The sequence below is a fragment of the Halichoerus grypus genome, chromosome 14 (assembly GCF_964656455.1).
Source record: "Halichoerus grypus chromosome 14, mHalGry1.hap1.1, whole genome shotgun sequence".
Taxonomy (NCBI): domain Eukaryota; kingdom Metazoa; phylum Chordata; class Mammalia; order Carnivora; family Phocidae; genus Halichoerus; species Halichoerus grypus.
Genome location: NC_135725.1, coordinates 19,917,098 through 19,935,021, shown reverse-complemented (window position 1 = coordinate 19,935,021; position 17,924 = coordinate 19,917,098).

Here is a 17,924-nt window from a genome sequence, read left to right as displayed (position 1 = left end):
CATGATCCTTAACTTAATTGCATCTGCAAAATCTCTTTTGCCATGGATAGAAACATTCCCAGGTTCTGCAGATTAGGACATGGACATATTTGGGAAGCCATTATTCTTCAAATCCTTCAACTTCTTACACATCAGCCCAAAGTTCCCAACGTTTGTGTTCCAGGAGGGAGAAGGCCAGGTAGAAACTATAACCTTTTTGATGATTTTGACATGCAAATCATGCAATGTCCCTCCCACCATATTCTAATTGTTAGCAGTGAGTTACCAAAGTCAGCCTATATTCAAGTGTAAGGGATATTAAACACTACATCTTTATGGAAGAAATGTCAAAAAATGTGCATACATTTTAAAACCGCTACATAGTATGGGGTCTATATGTGTGTATGTACACACATACACAAAAGTATTTTTAAAAACAGACTTGTCACATACCAAATTCAGGATAATGATTGCCCCAACTGGGGAGATGAATGGGACCTACAAAGATGACCCCAATTTTTTTCACATTTATCTTTAATACCTTATTAATATTTTAATTGAGAATTGAGAATTTTAATAGGGCAAAACATTAATAAGTATTAAACCCATCAAACCCAGTAGGTCTAAAAAAACATGTACGGTGGGTTCATTGCATTGATAGCCCCAATTTAGGCCTCCTTATATCCATACCTTTTAAAATACCATTTCCGGGGGGGCGGAGCAAGATGGCGGAGGAGTAGGAGACCTGGATTTCGTCTCCTCTCAGGAATTCAGCCTGATAGGGATCAAACCATTCTGAACACCTACAAACTCAACAGGAGATCGAAGAAAAGAAGAGCAACAACTCTCTGAACAGAAAAGCGACCACTTTCTGGAAGGTAGGACGTGCGGAGAAGTGAATCCGAGGCGATATTCGGGAGGATCGACGGCGGGGGAGGGGCCTCCGTCGGCCGCTTCTGGCAAGTGATAGAGCCGCGGAGCACAAAATCGGAACTTTTAGAGTCTGCTCCGCTGAGGGACGTCACTCTGGTGGCGAAGTGGGGGGTGGAACCCTCGCGGGACAGTGTGGTCTCGGGACCCTCGGGGTCACAGAAAGACCGGGGGTGCCTGAGCGTGGCAGAGCTCCCAGGTATCGGAGCAGGGAAGCCGGCTGCAGAGACGGAGCCCAGGCGCGGGCTCTCAGCTCGGGGTTGCCATAAACCGTGATCCGCGGCACAGTCGGGCCACTGCTCCTCCAGCAGGGACCCAACAAGCGGCAGATCCGGGGAGACTCACCTTCTTCCCCCAGGAGGAGAGGTGCGGGAGCGCACCGTGGGGATCTGCTGGGTTTGGAGACTCCACCCGGGGTCGGGTGCCAGATAGAAAGGCGCGGTCACAGGCCAGGTGAGCGCGGAGTGTGGCCGGAGACCGGGGAGACGGGAGTGACTGACGGCTTTTCTCTGGGGGCTCACTGAGGAGCGGGACCTCGAGTTCTCGGGTCCGCCGGGGCGGAGACTGGGAGGCCGCCATTTTCACTCTCCGCCTCCAAAGCTGTACGGAAAGCTTGCAGGGAACAAAAGCTCCCGAGAGCAAACCCCAGCAGATTACTTAGCCCGGACCGGCAAGGGCGGGGCAATTCTGCCTCCGGCAAAGACATTTGGGAACCACGGCAACAGGCCCCTCCCCCAGAAGATCAGCGAGAATAGCCAGCCAAGACCAAGTTTACCGATCAATGAGAACGGCAGAACTCCAGCGCTAGGGGAATACTGCACAGAATTCATTGCTTTTTTCCCCATGATTCTTTAGTCTTTCAAAGTTAATTATTTTTTTTAACTGTCTTTTTTTCTTTTTTTTTTCTTTTTTTTTTGAATTTTTCTTTTTCCCTTTTTCAATCAATATCTTATCAATCCCTTTTTAAAAAAAAAAAATTTTTTTATTTTTCATTTTTAGAGTCATATTCTATCCCTTCATAGTAGTTACCTGTATTTTTGGCATATATATATAAGTTGTTCTCTCTTTAAAATTTTGAGATAGTTTCTTCTAACAGATCAAAATATACTTTAAATCTCTAGTGTATGGTTTTTTTCTACTCCCCTGCCTGATCACATTCTCTCCCTTTTTTCTTTCTTTCTTTTTTTTTTTTAAATCCTCTTCTTTCTTTTTTCAAACAACTTATCAAATCCTTTTATAAAATTTTTTATAATTTCCATCTTTACAGTCATATTCCATCCCTTCATCATATCAACCCTTATTTTTGTACATATATAAGTTTTTCTTTCTTTAAAATTTTGGGAGGGACTTTCTTTTAACAGACCAAAATACACCCAAAATCTAGTGTGTGGCACTGATCTATAAACCAGCCTGATCATATTTGATCACATTCTGTTTTTGTTTTGTTTTGTTTTGTTCTGCTTTTGTTTGTTTTTATCTTTATCTTTTTCTTTTTTCTTTTTTTCTTTCTTTTTCTTTTTTCTCTCTTTCCCTTTCTTTTCCCACTGCTTCAGGTCTTTTCTGATTTGTTTAGAGTATATTTTCTGGGGACGTTGTTACCCTGCTAGCATTTTTCTCTCATTAATCTATTCTCCTCTGCACAAAATGACAAGACGGAAAAAATCACCTCAACAAAAAGAACAAGAGGTAGTACCGACTGCCAGGGACCTACTCAATACGGACATCAGTACGATGTCAGATCTAGAGTTCAGAATCATCACTTTAAAGATACTAGCTGGGCTTGAAAAAAGCATGGAAGTTATTAGAGAAACCCTTTCTGGAGAAATAAAAGAACTAAAATCTAACCAAGTCAAAATCAAAAAGGCTATTAATGAGGTGCAATCAAATATGGGGGCGCTAACTGCTAGGATAAATGAGGCAGAAGAAAGAATCAGTGAGATAGAAGACCAAATGATGGAAAATAAAGAAGCTGAGAAAAAGAGAGATAAACAACTACTGGATCACGAGGGCAGAATTCGAGAGATAAACGATAGCATAAGACGAAACAACATTAGAATAATTGGGATCCCAGAAGAAGAAGAAAGAGAGAGAGGGGCAGAAGGTATAATGGAGCAAATTATAGCAGAGAACTTCCCTAATTTGGGGAAGGAAGCAGGCATCAAAATCCAGGAAGCACAGAGAACCCCTCTCAAAATCAATAAAAATAGGTCAACACCCCAACATCTAATAGTAAAACTTACGAGTCTCAGAGACAAAGAGAAAATCCTGAAAGCAGCTCGGGAGAAGAGATCTGTAACCTACAATGGTAGAAACATTAGATTGGCAACAGACTTATCCACAGAGACCTGGCAGGCCAGAAAGGACTGGCAGGACATATTCAGAACACTAAATGAGAAAAATATGCAGCCAAGAATACTATATCCAGCTAGGCTGTCATTGAAAATTGAAGGAGAGATAAAAAGCTTCCAGGACAAACAAAAACTAAAGGAATTTGCAAACACGAAACCAGCCCTCCAAGAAATCTTGAAAGGGGTCCTCTAAGCAAAGAGAGAGCCTAAAAGCAACATAGACCAGAAAGGAACACAAACAATATACAGTAACAGTCACTTTACAGGCAATACAATGGCACTAAATTCCTATCTTTCAATAGTTACCCTGAATGTAAATGGGCTAAATGCCCCAATCAAAAGACACAGGCGACCAGATTGGATTAAAAAACAAGACCCATCGATATGCTGTCTGCAAGAGACTCATTTTAGACCCAAAGACACCCCCAGATTGAAAGTGAGGGGGTGGAAAACCATTTACCATGCTAATGGACACCAAAAGAAAGCTGGGGTGGCAATCCTTATATCAGACAAATTAGATTTTAAACCAAAGACTGTAATAAGAGATGAGGAAGGACACTATATCATACTTAAAGGGTCTATCCAACAAGAAGATCTAACAATTGTAAATATCTATGCCCCTAACATGGGAGCAGCCAATTATATAAGGCAATTAATAACAAAAGCAAAGAAACACATTGACAACAATACAATAATAGTGGGGGACTTTAACACCCCCCTCACTGAAATGGACAGATCGTCTAAGCAAAAGATCAACAAGGAAATAAAGACTTTAAATGACACACTGGACCAAATGGACTTCACAGACATATTCAGAACATTCCATCCCAAAGCAACGGAATACACATTCTTCTCTAGTGCCCATGGAACATTCTCCAGAATAGATCACATCCTAGGTCATAAATCAGGTCTCAACCGGTACCAGAAGATTGGGATCATCCCCTGCATATTTTCAGACCACAACGCTTTGAAACTAGAACTCAATCACAAGAGGAAAGTCGGAAAGAACTCAAATACATGGAGGCTAAAGAGCATCCTACTGAAGAATGAATGGGTCAACCAGGAAATTAAAGAAGAATTAAAAAAATTCATGGAAACCAATGAAAATGAAAACACAACTATTCAAAAGCTTTGGGATACAGCAAAGGCAGTCCTAAGAGGAAACTATATAGCAATACAAGCCTTTCTCAAGAAACAAGAAAGGTCTCAAGTACACAACCTAACCCTACACCTAAAGGAGCTGGAGAAAGAACAGCAAATAAAGCCTAAACCCAGCAGGAGAAGAGAAATAATAAAGATCAGAGCAGAAATCAATGAAATAGAAACCAAAAGAACAGTAGAACAGATCAACGAAACTAGGAGCTGGTTCTTTGAAAGAATTAACAAGATTGATAAGCCCCTGGCCAGACTTATCAAAAAGAAAAGAGAAATGACCCAAATCAACAAAATCATGAATGAAAGAGGAGAAATCACAACCAACACCAAAGAAATACAAACAATTATAAGAACATATTATGAGCAACTCTATGCCAGCAAATTAGATAACCTGGAAGTAATGGATGCATTCCTAGAGATGTATCAACTACCAAAACTGAACCAGGAAGAAATAGAAAACCTGAACAGACCTATAACCACTAAGGAAATAGAAGCAGTCATCAAAAATCTCCCAAAACACAAAAGCCCAGGGCCAGATGGCTTCCCAGGGGAATTCTACCAAACATTTCAAGAAGAATTAATACCTATCCTTCTGAAACTGTTCCAAAAAATAGAAATGGAAGGAAAACTTCCAAACTCATTTTATGAGGCCAGCATTACCTTGATCCCAAAACCAGACAAAGACCCCATCAAAAAGGAGAATTACAGACCAATATCCCTGATGAACATGGATGCAAAAATTCTCACCAAAATACTAGCCAATAGGATCCAACAGTACATTAAAAGGATTATTCACCACGACCAAGTCGGATTTATCCCTGGGCTGCAAGGTTGGTTCAACATCCGCAAATCAATCAACGTGATACAATACATTAACAAAAGAAAGAACAAGAATCATATGATCCTCTCAATAGATGCAGAAAAAGCATTTGACAAAGTACAGCATCCTTTCTTGATCAAAACTCTTCAGAGTATAGGGATAGAGGGTACATACCTCAATATCATAAAAGCCATCTATGAAAAACCCACAGCGAATATCATTCTCAATGGGGAAAAACTGAGAGCTTTCCCCCTAAGGTCAGGAACGTGGCAGGGATGTCCACTATCACCACTGCTATTCAACATAGTATTAGAAGTCCTAGCCACAGCAATCAGACAACAAAAAGAAATCAAAGGCATCCGAATCGGCAAAGAAGAAGTCAAACTCTCACTCTTTGCAGATGATATGATACTTTATGTGGAAAATCCCAAAGACTCCACCCCAAAACTGCTAGAACTCATACAGGAATTCAGTAAAGTGGCAGGATATAAAATCAATGCACAGAAGTCAGTGGCATTCCTATACACCAACAACAAGTCAGAAGAAAGAGAAATTAAGGAGTTGATCCCATTTACAATTGCACCCAAAACCATAAGATACCTAGGAATAAATCTAACCAAAGAGGCAAAGGATCTGTACTCAGAAAACTATAAAATACTCATGAAAGAAATTGAGGAAGACACAAAGAAATGGAAAAACGTTCCATGCTCATGGATTGGAAGAACAAATATAGTGAAGATGTCAATCCTACCTAGAGCAATCTACACATTCAATGCAATCCCCATCAAAATACCATCCACTTTTTTCAAAGAAATGGAACAAATAATCCTAAACTTTGTATGGAACCAGAAAAGACCCCGCATAGCCAGAGGAATGTTGAAAAAGAAAAGCAAAGCTGGCGGCATCACAATTCCGGACTTCCAGCTCTACTACAAAGCTGTCATCATCAAGACAGTATGGTACTGGCACAAAAACAGACACATAGATCAATGGAACAGAATAGAGAGCCCAGAAATGGACCCTCAACTCTATGGTCAACTAATCTTTGACAAAGCAGGAAAGAATGTCCAATGGAAAAAGACAGTCTCTTCAACAAATGGTGTTGGGAAAATTGGACAGCCACATGCAGAAGAATGAAACTGGACCATTTCCTTACACCACACACAAAAATAGACTCCAAATGGTTGAAAGACCTCAATGTGAGACAGGAATCCATCAAAATCCTAATGGAGAACACAGGCAGCAACCTCTTCGACCTCAGCTGCAGCAACTTCTTCCTAGAAACATCGCCAAAGGCAAGGGAAGCAAGGGCAAAAATGAACTATTGGGACTTCATCAAGATAAAAAGCTTTTGCAAAGCAAAGGAAACAGTCAACAAAACCAAAAGACAACTGACAGAATGGGAGAAGATATTTGCAAATGACATATCAGATAAAGGGCTAGTATCCAAAATCTATAAAGAACTCATCAAACTCAACACCAAAAGAACAAAGAATCCAATCAAGAAATGGGCAGAAGACATGAACAGACATTTTTCCAAAGAAGACATCCAAACGGCCAACAGACACATGAAAAAGTGTTCAATATCGCTCAGCATCAGGGAAATCCAAATCAAAACCTCAATGAGATACCACCTCACACCAGTCACAATGGCTAAAATTAACAAGTCAGGAAATGACAGATGTTGGCGGGGATGCGGAGAAAGGGGAACCCTCCTACACTGTTGGTGGGAATGCAAGCTGGTGCAGCCACTCTGGAAAACAGTATGGAGGTTCCTCAAAAAGTTGAAAATAGAGCTACCATATGATCCAGCAATTGCACTCCTGGGTATTTACCCCAAAGATACAAAAGTAGGGACCCGAAAGGGTACATGCACCCCAATGTTTATAGCAGCAATGTCCACAATAGCCAAACTGTGGAAAGAGCCAAGATGTCCATCAACAGATGAATGGATAAAGAAGAGGTGGTATATATATACAATGGAATATTATGCAGCCATCAAAAGGAATGAGATCTTGCCATTTGCAACGACATGGATGGAACTGGAGGGTATTATGCTGAGCGAAATAAGTCAAACAGAGAAAGACATGTATCATATGACCTCACTGATATGAGGAATTCTTAATCTCAGGAAACAAACTGAGGGTTGCTGGAGTGGGGGGTGGGGTGGGAGGGATGGGGTGACTGGGTGATGGACACTGGGGAGGGTATGTGCTCTGGTAAGCGCTGTGAATTGTGCAAGACTGTTGAATCTCAGATCTGTACCTCTGAAACAAATAATGCAATATATGTTAAGAAAGAAAAAAAGAAGAAGAAGAATGTAGCAGGAGGGGAAGAATGAAGGGGGGGAAATCGGAGGGGGAGAAGAACCATGAGAGACGATGGACTCTGAAAAACAAACTGAGGGTTCTAGAGGGGAGGGGGTTGGGAGGATGGGTTAGCCTGGTGATGGGTATTGAGGAGGGCACGTTCTGCATGGAGCACTGGGTGTTATGCACAAACAATGAATCATGGAACACTATATCTAAAACTAACGATGTAATGTATGGGGATTAACATAACAATAAAAAATTTAAAAAAAATAAATAAAATAAAATACCATTTCCGTCAAGAGGAAGGATCTGTTTCTCCACTCCTTGAACTGGATGGCCTTATAGCTTGCTTTGGTCAATAGAAAGCAGTGGGTCTAACAGTGAGAGACCATGCAGAGCACAGCTGAGTCTACCTGGCTATAGTCATCACAGACCAGCAGCCCCTATCCCCTACCAAGCTGGTCTACAAGCTGACACTGAATAGCAAGACAACAGGCCCCAAATGGCGTTGCTTATGCTAAGCACCACATCACCAAATTTAATTACAGTTTCAGCTCTCCCAGAAATGGAATCCTTTGGCTGGGGGGGGGGGGGGTGGTGGATGGAGAGGGGGGAATTTGGTAACGGATTATTTTTCTACTGAAGTATAATTAACTACATCTCAACAAGAAAAGTGTACTCTTAATCCCCTTTATCTATTTCACCCACCCCTCAAACCACCTCCCCTCTGGCAGCCACCAGTTTGTTCTCTGTATATAAGAGTCTGGTTGTTTGTTTGTCTCTTAACATCTAGAAATGGAATCTTAAACCAGTCAATCTGGAATCACCTGATCAGCACTAGTTAGGTCATCTGCCTGATAGACCCCTGCCATCTCCTAAAGCAAAGTGACCTTGCAATAACCAACCTGCTTTTTTTTGTCTATTATAACTTCCTTGTTCCTGCTCCCTTCTGCCTATAAAAGTCTTTCATTTTGTATAGCTCCTCAGAGCTCCTATCTGCTAGATTGAATGCTGTCTGATTTAGAATTGATTTTTGTTCAAATAAACTCTCAACTGTTTTAATATGCCTCAGTTTATCTTTCAATAGTTCTGGTATCAGAAGAGGGAACAGAAGGAACCACACAGAACTTGTAAGAAAGATAACTTAAGATGGTTAGCTGTTTAATGTCTCATGAAATTTTCATCAGTAATCTAAATATAATTAAGAATAAGTTAAAGAGATGTAAGACAAAATTTATAAATAAACTTTTCAACAATCATTACATTGTATTGTAGGCCTACTTAAAAATAGTTTCAAAAATCTTTTTGGTAACTTGAAACCTTAAAGTTATACTGAGATAAGTTAAATAATGAATATTCATTGAATGCTTAGATCATTTCCAAATAAAATAAAAGACTGAAGTATTAATTACTGAACATAGGTTTATCTACTTTGGGCTTCCCTTTACAGAGGTACTAAAGATATTTGGGTCTGTTAGTAAACATGTTTTCTGCTACACTGAAAAAATTTTTATAAAAAAGAATATACTTATAGAAATATGAGATGTATTCATAAACTTGCCAAGCCACAGAATGCTAGTGTAAGGGACAGTACACAATTGCTTACTTTTTAGTTTTCACTAGGAATAAAGGATTCTAAGGATTAATAATTATAATCAATGTATTTAATAAAATGACTTAGAAATGATAAGAGTGAAAGAAAACAACTGCTTGAAAAGCAGATAAGGAAAGTAAAATGACTGATTGTCCCAAAATGAGACTTAAAAAAGGACAAAATCTGAATAGATACAAAAAAAAAGTTGTTGAAGGTTTGTGGAAGAGCAATCTTGGGAAAGGCATTTTATACATGATCAAGTTGGCTAAGACTGAAAGATTTATTTATGAGTTTTTTATGAGTTTTAATATCCAAAGTACCTGGTGCAAAATTAGAATTTGGTTTTCTCTCTGTTAAAGGACAAAGGTTTCTTGGACTATTAGTCTGCTCTTAATAAGAGACTGTAAAAGGTTTTTGTTTGTTTGTTTTGCTTATTTATTTTGTTTTCTTTACTTTTTGGGTAATCTACCTAGAAAGCAAAGATTTTGTGTCTTACCAAAAAAATTTATTGTGTTTCACATTTTCTATATCAGGTCTTTAAGATAACACAATCTTGTCAATATTAAGAGTTAAGTTTTGTTCCCAACTTTAGAACCTTCTGTACTTGCCTTTAAAATCTTACATTATCACACTTTGGCTAAATAGATAATTAAATATTATTTCATAATGATCTGTGATCCCATTTAGTCAAATGTTCAAACCTTTTGGCATTGTGACAACTTCCCCAAATCAAATTCTAAATGGAATCTTTTTGACCTCAAAGTGACCTTAAAATTTTCCAGAGTCCCTAGAAAATCTCAAAGAATTCATCGTTCACCTTGTAAAAGAGAGATATTAAACTAATTAGGTTTGTTTGGTATGTTAAATTACATAGGAAGCTTTATCAAGTAAGTGATAAAACTTATTAGGTTATATTTGTATGGATGCATGTCATTAATATAAGTCTTCCAGAAATTGTATGAAATTCTTAGAAATCTGGTATGGCCTGGTATAATGTTATCAGTCATAATCCCAGTTATTATCTTAAAATGTTATGTGTCACAGAAATAACCAAATTTCCTTATCAATTCCATTACAATGAACTCTCATCAGATATTTAACCATGGGCATTTTTAAACCTTTTGTCATTTACAGACAGTTATTGTATTACTCTAAAACTTTAGCAAAAGTGAGATTCCTGGAAAGGACCCTCCCAAGTACTCTTGACCACTGACACCACTGACAAATTACAAGGTGTCAAAAGCTGGGTGCCTATTTCACAAGTGAAGAAGGCTCCACCTGACATCTGGTCTTTTGTAAACCCCCAAGACCTAAAAATCAAATTGACTACGAAGAGTAGTCAACATCAAGGTAGACTGTTTCCTCCCAAGACAGAGGATCAAGAACATTTCTTTTGTGATACTGCAGAATCCACTGCTAAAGGAACAGCTGCCCAGTAAAAATCCCTTTACTCTCCAGCCAAAGTTATTCTTGACTACAAGATAGTCCTTGATAATGTTTTGGGTGATCAAGGTGGTGTTTGTGCTATGGCCAACACCACTTGCTGCTCTCAGATGGACACTTCTGAGGAAGCTGAGACTCAGCTACATAAGATCACTGAACAAGCCAGTTGGCTTAAGAAAGTGACTCCTTCAACCAGAGTCTTTAACTTATTTGATTCTGATTGGTTTGGATCTTAGGGGACATGGCTCCAAAGTACACTCCAGGCATTGGGAATTATTCTACCTATAGTAAACACAGTAGTCTCCCCGGTACTCTGGATTCTCTCAAAAGCTTTAAAGGTATGTTTGCAGTTAGTAACCACTAAGCCAATGATCTCCCTAAGAACACAATGTTGGAAAAGGAACAAAGAGAATAACTAACTTCAAGAATGTGAACCCAACATCGGAATCTGTGAATAACACAGACATTCAGGAAAAACAACTCAAAAACTCTAGAGTAGTAGATGAGAGTAGCAATAATACCTTCAGTTTTTTTTAAGATTCTATTTATTTATTTGAGAGAGAGAGAGAGAATGAGTGATGGGGCGGGAGTGAAGGAGAGAGAGAGAGGGAAAGAGAGAGAGAGAAGCAGACTCCCTGCTCAGCAAGAAGCCCAATGTGGGGCTCAATCCCAGGACCCAGAGATCATGACCTGAGCTGAAGGCAGACGCTTAACCGACTGAGCCACCCAGGTGCCCCCAATACCTTTAATTTTTGATCAAGTCTCTCAGCTAGGCTGAGACTCTAATCAAGAGGGAAATTGGTAAAACCAACGCAGCAGATCCAAAATCTTAGGAGTTGCTTATGCTAAGCCCATGTCACCAAACCAAAACTTAATTACAGTTTCAGCTCTCCCAGAAATGGAATCTTAAACCACTCTGTCGGAAATTGCAGGATTGGTACTAGTTAGGTAATCCACTTGATAAACCCCCACTATCCCCTAATGGAAAGTAACCTTAAAGTAACCAACCTGCTTTTTGTCTATTATAAATTTTTTGTTCCTGCTCCCTTCTGCCTATAAAAATCTTTCATTTTGTACAGCTCCTCAGAGCTCCTTTCTATCTACAAGATTGGATGCTGCCTGATTCAAATCAATTTTTGTTTAAACTCTTACTTTTTTTTTTTTTTTTGACAGACAGACAGCAAGAGAGGGAACACAAGCAGTGGGAGTGGGAGAGGGAGAAGCAGGCTGTCTGCCAAGCAGGGAACCTGATGCGGGGCTTGATCCCAGGACCCCGGGATCATGACCTGAGCCAAAGGCAGGCCGCCCAACAACTGAGCCACACAGGAGCCCCTCAAAGTCTTACATTTTTAATATGCCGCAGTTTATCTTTTAACACCACCCACGCAAAAGTAAGCCCAGCCCAGATCAGTTGATCTTCCTATGTAACCCCTCACACCTGAGAAATAATGTTTTAAGCCACTAAATTTTGAGCTAGTATGTTGCACAACAATACAAATAAGGATGCTTCTTATATTATTCTCTAAACTTTTCTGTATTTTACAATTATTAAGGTGATATAGAAAGGAAGGGAGCAAGGGAAAGTGGAACAGAAAGAAAAATTAAAGCCATTATTACAGAAGGTTCAAAACCTAAACTGGTAATTGGTTTTTTATTTTGACCACCATGAATAACAAAATTCCACAGGTACTTATTAAACTCTTTTGTACTTGGAAGGAGGGCTTTTATTATGACTTAAATACTAGCGTTAAACATAACAAAACAACCAAAACACATTAATTACAATGCAGAAATTGCACACTGGAAAATGCACACTTGTTGATATGTTGCTTTGATCCAAGGACACAAAATACTTAATCTTCATTTATTCCCTGGGATGAAATGGGCATGACATAGACAATTACTATTTTTATTTTGCATATGAAATAATGGCAGTTAAAAACAAATAACAATGCCAAGATTAATGAACAGGGGCTTAGTAAATGGAGTTTTCTTTGCTCCAATTTTCTAGGTGCATCCAAAGAGATTCAATAATGGGAATCTTCCTGCTCACTGTCGTGGACTGAACGTGTCCCACCTAAACCACGCCCAGGTCCTACAAATTAATATGTCTAAGTCTTAATCCCTAATGTAGGGATCTGTGGAGGTGGTCCTTTGAGAGATAATGAGGTCATGAGGGTGGGGCCCTCATGAATGGGATTAGTTCTCTTATAAGAAGGGGAAGAGGCCAGAGCCCTCCGTCTCTCTGCCATAGAAGGATACAGCAAGAAGGCTGCCATCTGCAAAGCAGAAAGTAGTTTTCTCATCAGAATTCCCAATTAGGCTGGCAGCCTAATCTTGGACTTTCCAGTCTCCACAACTGTGAGAAATTTTCTGTTATTAAAGCCACCCCATCCATAGTATTCTGTTATGCAGCCCAGACTGGCTAGGACACTCATCCAGTAACATCCTTATGTACTAATCTTTAATTAATAGATAGATAATAAATTTGTATAGTATCTATGAAGTTCATTAATTTAAAAAAAAATATGGAAGTTTTCATATTGAGAGAGAGAGAGTCTTCCTGGATCATTTTGCTACCAGTGAAAATAAGCATTTCAATTTTTGCACGACCACTGCAATTTCATTTACGCTTGTTCTCTTCAATAAAGATGCCTTGCTATATTACTAACTAAAAATAGTTTCATTGCTTTACTTGTGCCACGTCCAAGAGAGATTCACAAACAAGGAGAAGAATCCTTCATCAGTCCAGGGGACCTAATTTGGGGGTTGAAAAAACACGAAGTGTGTGTGCACACTGACTCGGAAACCATTCTTTCAAGGACTTCTGTAAGGCTCATCACATTAGAGCAGATCAAAATTAATTGTTGAGGGAGACGGCTCTTACGGTTGTGTCCTCTTGGACCAATACATATAAAGACAATGGTAGAAAGTCAATAATGTCACTAGGTCAAGGGCACTTGATAGTACAGAGCCAATAAATGCTCTTTGTCCGTATTTACACAGAGCTGATCTTAAGAAAAAAAAAAAAAAAGGCGATTTCCAAAGCCATAAGCTCTACTCATGTGAGAATCTCAAGGCTTTTGTGGAAGTTACTATCCAGTACATATTTCTGCTGTCAGACTACTTCTGTCACTGCATTTAAACCATGAAGTGCATTTTGCTGCTGATTCGACTATTATGGCAGGAAAATGACCTGTAAAGTTCTTTTGAGGAGCCTGGCATTTTGCATATATTATAGAAATACAAGAGGAGAAAAAATGTGTTAAAAATGAAGTTTATGAAAAGTCATCCAACTAAACTTTACATTTCATAGAATACAGAGCCTGCCTGATTTGTGAGACTAAAGAGGGGAAAAAAAGAAACCTGTCAAGGCAGAAAATCTCCATATTCTCATGTTTTCAAGGGCAGTTGTCAACTTTTTTCTATCTTTAAATCTCGACAGTAAGTGACAAAGTAAAAAAATGTGCCAAAATGTATTATTTGACCTCTTTTTGGTGGCTCTGATGTGCAAAGAACTTAATAGATTGGAACATATGCTTTATTTAAGGGGGAGGAGGGTGGAAGAGTGACAAGTGTGTGGGGCTAAGATTTGAGAGATCTGTGTGACTGAAAGCAGTGACAAAGGCCTCAGATTTTATGAGCTCTTCAAAGAAAGAGACCTTGGTTTCACGTGAGGAAGAGTTCCAATTATGTCCCTCAGAGGTAAGAGTGAGTACCTCTGCTTAATTTGCAGCAATCAGGTAGTTGACTAAGAGAGAAAATTTCTGAGGCTGTACAACCTAGAGCCAGAACATTTATCAACACCGAGCATCTCTCATCATTAAAACTACAAAACAACAACAACAAAAATCACTCGGGAAGCTCTGAAGGGCGCTGCTATTTCCCACTTCAAGACATTTTGCCAAGAGGGGCTAGGGCTTAGAGGTCAGGGACAGCCCAGTCCTGCTCTCCTTATCCCCAGTTGGAGGCAGGGAGAAAGAGGACGCATTAACCATTTCACTGCTGATCAGGGATAACTGGGCCATGAAAAGGGTTTTTGTTTTTTTTTGTTTTGGTCCCAGCTGAATGGTCAGAAATCAAACCCACGGTTTGTGTTCCCTGACCCAGAATGGGAATTTTATTCCTTAATCGTATCTCCCAGGCTGCTTCACTGACCAACTTCAGTGAAAGAGGCTGGCACATTATTTATAAGAATTAAAGAGCCTGGGGAGGGAGGCCGGTGGAGGAAGGAGGACATTTTGATCATAGCAGCACTCACAAGCATCAATACAGCTTAAAAGTCGGGTCTGCATTTCCATCAAAACCTCCTGATTTCCAGCCATCTATAACTCGGCTATAAAAATCACTCCTGGACTGCAATTCAGCAAATAGTGCCTCAGCTGAGGGGAAAATTGTCCCCTCTTGGTAGCTGTCGGTTTGTTTTGGTTTGCCTTTGTTTTAGTGATTTGAGGAAAACGCACGGATATTTGAAAGATGCTCCTTAAATATAACCCCCAGAATGAGAAAATGTTAGCACTTTAAGGTATTTGTGTGCGTTTCCACCTTCAGGGGGAGTGGTGACTTTCACTCCATAGCTAATCCTGCCCTGGTCCCCATTACTTTTGGCATTTTCAAGAAACAAAGGCAATGGGCAAAGCCTTTCATTCAAAGGCAGGTAGTCAGCAGAAAGACTCTCAATGTTTGTGAGGTTTGTATTCCCGGAGCCACCTCGAAGGACAGGCTGTTGACTGTTGTCTCAGAACTAATTTCCTCCTATAAAGACCAAATTGGTGTGATAGCACTGCAGAGCTCAGAGTTTTTAATTGCCTCAAGGTGCTGATTTGCACGGAAGGGATACACTCGGGAGGATCCAGGGAGGGAGGGAGGAACACTGGACTCAGTCTCTCAAATGAACCCAGCATTTTCTCTCCTCGTCACTTCCTCACCTGTGATTGTCCTCCTTCCTCACAAGGAGGAGACAGTTTTGCTCTGCCATTAGGGAGAAATGATTACGAGGGCCCGAGTCACATGTCCCCAGCCTGTTTCAGGAGCCCCAGGCGCCCTGGTCTTTGCACTTACCAGAAGCCAGGCAGCCTGCAGAGCCCTCTGCAGCCCCGTGCAAAGCCACCTGGCCGGCTGGGGCACCTGGGCAGAAAAACAGAGGCTGAAAGCGCACTCGGGGGAAATAAGGCCTCGGTTATCTGAGCCGAGGGAGGAAGAATGTGACAGTCAGAGCTAGCTAGCATCCCGGCTCTAAAGAGTAACTGTGTTTGCCTCTGGGAGGCCTGTGGACCCAAAGGAAGGGAGTCCTGGGGCTCCACTTGCTGGGAGTGGAGGAAAGACATTAGTGTTATTCCCTCGCATCCATCAATTCAGGGTACATTCCCTCGGATTCTTGAAACTTAACATTTACCTTTTTTAAATGTCCCCGGGAGAAGAAACTACTGCCATTTGACCAATGAGGAAAACACAAATAGAAAAGCCCGCTGATGTGTTATGTGAGCCAATAGTGGAATTTCATCTCGTATGTCCCCATTGAGATGTGAGTCCTCCTGGCCTGGAGGATGGGGAGGGAGGCCAAATAGTCTTCCAATCTTTTGTGAGTTCTAATAAAGCGGGCGTGGGGTGGGAAGACATTTTAAGCCCTTTCACTTGACATACTGCCCTGAAGTGCACGGCCAAGGCCCCTGCCTAGGACACACACATTCGGGAGCCTCCCATGGTTAGGTGCCTACCACAGAGACAAGTCTGCAAGGCCAAAAGCACATGTCCACCCAGAATCTCTACCCTGACCTTCAAGACCATGAACCCAGTATCTCCTGCCCAAACAAGCTCCAGCTCCTCTAGACCTTCCCTCATCTGCCTCGCTGAGAGCAGATGAAGCTGACAGGCACATCCTTGGGCCCCAGCTGTGGAAAAGGAGCAGCTGTTTGCTGGGGATGTGGACAGAGCTTGGACATGCCGCCTGGAGTGTCCCTGTGTGTGTGTGTGTGCGCACGCGCACATGCGCGTGTGCAAAGCCCCTTGCATTGCAGCACAAGGCAGTGTGGGGAAGGAGAAAGGGCCGGTATGCACAAGGCTGCTTCTCCTCACACCGCTCTGTTCTGGCACACAGGTCCAACAATTCTAAATTTGAAGCTGGTCTTCCAAAACTGTTATGAAAATATTTGTGCCCAGGGCGCCTGGGTGGCTCAGTAGGTTAAGCGTCTGACTTGATTTCAGCTCAGGCCATGATCTCAGGGTTGGGAGATCGAGCCCCATGTTGAGCTCTGTGCCGGCCCGTGGGAGTAGAGCCTGCCTAAGATTCGCTCTCTCCTTCTCCCTCTGCCCCTCCCCACCAGCCTCCTCTTCCCATCTCTAAAAGAAAGAAAATATTTGTGCCAAAGTAAAAAAAAAAAAAAAGAAGAAGGATAGACAAATATTTCATTTATCAATTTGTGAGTTGGATGTAAGACTTTGGGAATAATTATGTAGACCTATGGTATGTGGGCCTCCATTTGGACTCTTGCTGTAGGTTCTTCGAAGGTTCGGGGTGGACCTGTTGTAAAGCCATACCAAGGATGAGCTGAGCTGTGCCCAGTTCCCATGAGCATACCTATAGAAGTCTGATTTTATTTCACTCCTGGTTTTCCTCAATTGCAATCATATGTAATCCATACTTCAGTTACTGCCCAAAAGCCTACCTCCCAGCTTATTTTGCTTTTACTGTTGATTTAGTTTCTAGTTCTCTTTTTCTCTTTCCTTTCCTGGCCTGCTCTAATTTCTATTTATCCCTACCACACTCCCTCTGGTTTATTCTGAAATTCTAATATTCTCTTCAATTTTCCTAATGGTATTTTTCTAGTCATACAAATCATAATAAAATTGATGTTGCTGTATTATATGAAAATTAAAAATTAACCATAAGCACACACAATGACATGAAGCCTTTAAAGGCTTCTGCTTCTTTACGCTCTTCCCTCCCTGGCCCATTTCCCAATTCAGGGTCTAAGCTAGTTTAATTTCAGGCTACTTTTAATTACTGTATGTCTCTCCCTTCCAATCTAAGAATCCTTACTGAAAACTTACAGGAGCCCATCTGGAAGATAAAAATCTAGTTTCCTAACCCTGACCACATGCAAAATCAAATCCCACTTAAATTAAAGACAAAGGGTCTCATGAGCTGCATTTCTAACTACCTGAAAAAGTTCTTGAAACATTCTGTCAGGTGGAACTATGGCTAACTGAGGAAAAGGTAAGTTTCAGGGCCATGAGCTGGGATGAGGGAACACAGAATGGAGACCAAGAACACACCAGAAAGCAAAGGAGGCAGAGCGTCAAGCCTAAGGGTAGACACAGAAGCCAAACACAGCAATGGGGAG